The 4,352-nt window shown below is 46.3% G+C and overlaps 1 pseudogene; it reads left to right on the plus strand.

Annotated features, from left to right (window-relative positions):
* The first annotated feature begins 456 nt into the window (after positions 1-456).
* Positions 457-1,537, plus strand: LOC116083395 (annotated as a pseudogene).
* The last annotated feature ends 2,815 nt before the right edge of the window (positions 1,538-4,352 follow it).

Below are 4,352 nucleotides of genomic sequence, written 5' to 3' on the forward strand. Positions count from 1 at the left end.
TGGGAAATCGCTGTTACCAAGTGACCAGTCTGGTTTATTGTGTACTACATTCATTTTAGGGCATCCTCCATCATCCTTGGGAAGAGGAGAGAGCCAGTTGGTTTCCCTTTTAAAGAAGACTGTATCCCCAGTAATACAAAATAATAGAGCCTTCTGTCAAGATTGCAGCTGGCAAGTACCTTATGGTAGAGGACTCTCTACTTGTCTAGTTTTATAAGCCAGCCGTCCAGGACAGTCAGTTCTTAAAGCAGTTGGAATAAGGTATAATTTAGGTAGAAGTTTTCTTGTGTACACTAGTCTGTAACTGTTGAATAAGCTGATGGAGTTGTCTATGTCTCAGACTAGATTGGTGGGGAGGGACGGGTATACAACCCATTTGGGAAACATGTACATAACTTTTAAGAAACCAATCTCTTTAAATTTCAACATCTCAGTTTTGTTGGTATCTGACTTTAAGAATAAGAGTTATTGGCTCTCTGTTCCTCCCTGTTCCAGAGACAGCTGCATCTTAGTGTGCAGTGCCAGCATCATCCCATAGGCAAGATGGTGAAGGTTGATGTGAACAGATTTTGCCGTATTGGGAGCCTGGTTACCAGGGCCTTCTGCTCTCCACTTGGTAAAGTGGAGATTGTTGCCATCAACGACCCCTTCATTGACCTCAACTACATGGTCTACATGTTCCAATATGACTCCACCCATGGCAAATTCAATGGCACAGTCACGGCTGAGAATGGGAAGCTTGCCATCAATGGGAAGCCCATCGCCATCTTCCAGGAGTGAGATCCCACTAACATCAAATGGGGTGATGCTGGTGCTGAGTATGTTGTGGAGTCTACTGGCATCTTCACCACCATGGAAAAGGTCAGGGCCCACTTGAAGGGTGGGGCCAAAAGGGTCATCATCTCCACCCCTTCTGCCAATGCCCCCATGTTTGTGATGGGTGTGAACCACAAGAAATATGACAACTCACTCAAGATTGTCAGCAATGCATCCTGCACCACCAACTGCTTATCCCCTGTGGCCAAGGTCATACATGACAACTTTGGGGCTCATGACCACGGTCTCTGCCATCACTGCCACTCAGAAGACTGTGGATGGCCCCTCTGGAAAGCTGTGGAGTGATGGCCATGGGACTGCCCAGAACATCATCCCTGCATCCACTGGTGCGGTGAAGGCTGTGAGCAAGGTCACCCCAGAGCTGAATGGAAAACTCACTGGCATAGCCTTCAGTGTTCCTACCTACTATGCATCTGTTGTGGATCTGACATGCTACCTGGAGAAACTTGCCAAGTATGATGACATCGAGAAGGTGGTGAAGCAGGCATTTGAGGGCCCACTGAAGGCCATGCTGGGCTACACTGAGAACCAGGTTGTCTCCCCTGATTTCAACAGCAACTCCCACTCTTCCACCTTTGATGCTGGGGCTGGCATTGCTCTCAACGACAACTTTGTAAAGCTCATTTCCTGGTATGTCAATGAATATGGCAACAGCAACAGGTTGGTAGACCTCATGGCCTACATGGCCTCCAAGGAGTAGAAACCCTGGACCACCCACACCAGCAAGGACACTGAGAGCAAGAGAGAGGCCCTCTGTTGCTGAGGAGTCCCTATCCCAACCCTGAGCATCTCCCTCACAATTTCCATCCCAGACCCACATAATAACAGGAGGGGCCTAGGGAGCCCTCCCTACTCTCTTAAATACCATCAATAAAGAAATCGATCAACAAAGTTTGCTGCACCCACATAAAAAGAATAAGAGTTATTGAAAAACATTTGAAATTCACTTATGTGAAAGAAAAATATTTGTCAAATCAGACCAAGAACCCTGTTTGGATCTACTGCTCTATGCCCAGGGATCAACTTAGTACAAAGACAAACTCCCTGCCATGAGTTATATTCCCTGGACAGAAAGAGGCTCTGGTGAGGTGGGAGGAAAAATGAAACCCTTTTAATTGATTGACAGACAAGGGGAGACAGTGCTAAGCCATGGAAGCTGCCAGATGTGTGGGCCCTTAATTCCTTGCGTGGGCTTTAATTTCACTTCCTGCTAGAAGTCCACATGAGCCTCTATACAATGGGCCCTGGGGTTAACAAAAGGACAGGTCATCTTAGTTCATCTTGGTGGAGCCCAATTGAGGATGTGGAGGGCAGTGCTGGGTCTCTCAATTCCTGTTTGATGGGAATCCTTAGGAAGATCAGATATCTAGGCTTCACTAGATTTACAATAAGATAGCTACATGATCAATGTTGGAGAACAAGCTAGATGCACATGGTAGGCCCTACAAAGCTAACAGACAAAACCATAGGGCCTTTATTAGACTGAGAAAGTGTTCATCAGCAGGCAGTGCGGGACCCATGCTCCAAGGCCAAGGCCACATGGATCTTGAGGGTACCAGGTACAATTGAGACTCCAATTTACTCCTTTTACTCTAGACTCCATCTTGAAAAAATGAAAATGAGCATTAAGAACAACAATTTACCCAGAGATCACCCACAGACTCCAGCAGTAACAACAGTTTAAGGGGTTTGTGCCTTGGGGGCTCCTCTTTCATGTATCCCAGCTGCTGAGCAAGGGAAGTCTCATGCAAAGAGCTAGATCCAAGAGACTATCATCTCTGCACATCTGGATCATTCTGTGAGTCAATGAAGGCTCATCATACAATGTTTCCAAGGAATAACATACCTTCAGCATGTGTTTCAGAAAGTTCCCTGTGTCTGAGCACATACTGGAGAGTGTAAACTGAATGAAGAATGCAGTGTGGTGCAGCCATTGCCTTTAAGGCCATCAGAGTTTAGTGGGGGAGCCATCTCAGGTGATTTTTCCAGGCTCCTTCTCCACCACTTGCATTGACAACGTCAGCACCTACTCACCTTCCAGTTCTCAGTTATGAAAAAAATGAAAATGAGCATAAAGAACAACAATTTACCCCAGAGATCACTCACAGACTCCAGCAGTAACAACAGTTTAAGGGGCTTGTGCCTTGAGGGCTCCTTGAGTTATGCTCATCCCCAACAGTTCTGTATAATAGGCCTTTGAGCCCATAATAATGTTATAGCTTGTCAAATAAGTATTTGACAAATTCTGTTCTAGACTGTAAGACATTAGGCTAAGCATGGTATGACTCCCCTCACCTCTGCCTTCCTTCTTCTCCTCTCCTCTCCTCTCCTCTCCTCTCTTCTCCTCTCCTCTCTTCTTCTCTTCTCTGCCCCTCTTTCCTTTCTCCTCTCCTCTCCTCTCCTCTCCTCCCCTCCCCTGTCCTCTCCTGTCCTCTCCTCTCCTCTCCTCTCCTCTCCTCTCCTCTCCTCTCCTCTCCTCTTCTCTTCTCTCTCTTCTCTTCTCTTCCTCTTTCTATCTCTCACTCTCTCTTTCCCCCTCTCTTTCTCTCCCCCCTTCCTCTCTCCCCTCCTCTTCCTCTCTCCTTGCATCCTGGGGCCCACTATCTTGCTCACATTTTATCTTCTGTACCTGTTCAGTAAGTGCCTGAGCACACATCTCTCACAGTGTCAAGGACTGCCCTCCCACAGTACATGCGTCCAAGTTCTGAAAGCCTTGCCATGTACATTATCTCGCTGACAAGCAAGCAGAAGGGGCCCAGAGATTCCATCCTCAGGATGCAGCCCCATCTGCTTTAAATAGAATCTGCTGTCAGAGGACAATTGCTGAACCAGCTTTGGGGGCCAAGTTCCAGTGCAGGATGTGAGCAATGGGGCCTTGCGTGATGTTTCCTGTGAAGCATCCCCATGTGGATTTTGTACATCTAACACACATGTAATGTATGCTAGCACATAATGCATATATGCCTATATGACACTTTAACCTTTTATATGTGTTTCACAAAACAGGAGTTAAGGGAGAAACTGGAAAAGTACCAGTGAGGTCATATGTTAGAAATCTGTCAGAGGTGGTCAGGAAATAATAAGCAGCTCAAGTAAGCTAACAGGGAGGGGGGGTAATAGCACTAAAATTGATAAAAGTAATGGCTAGGAAGAGAACAGAAAATAATTTTTTAAAGAAAAAGTGCAAACTCCAGAATAGCAGTCATTTAGGAGGTTAAGAGAGGGAGGAGTGGGCAATGCCTTCCTCACGCCCCATTGTTCTGAACTGCTTGATTTGTGGGCGTATTTTGGTTCCTGATGAAAACACAGAACACGGCATTCAGGCCATTCTCCAGCTTTATTTCATCTTGACACTTGTCATTATCATTAAGGAGGCAGGGATGTGGAAAGCCACTTAGGGAGGTAAAGATAGAGATTTTAAAGTGGAAAAGAATTAGGTCAGGCACCCCGCCCCCTCGCCTGCCTTTTCAGGCTCTGAAAACTGGTCTTCCACAATATTAACTCTTTCTTTACTC

Source organism: Mastomys coucha, unplaced genomic scaffold (assembly GCF_008632895.1).
Source record: "Mastomys coucha isolate ucsf_1 unplaced genomic scaffold, UCSF_Mcou_1 pScaffold8, whole genome shotgun sequence".
NCBI lineage: Eukaryota > Metazoa > Chordata > Mammalia > Rodentia > Muridae > Mastomys > Mastomys coucha.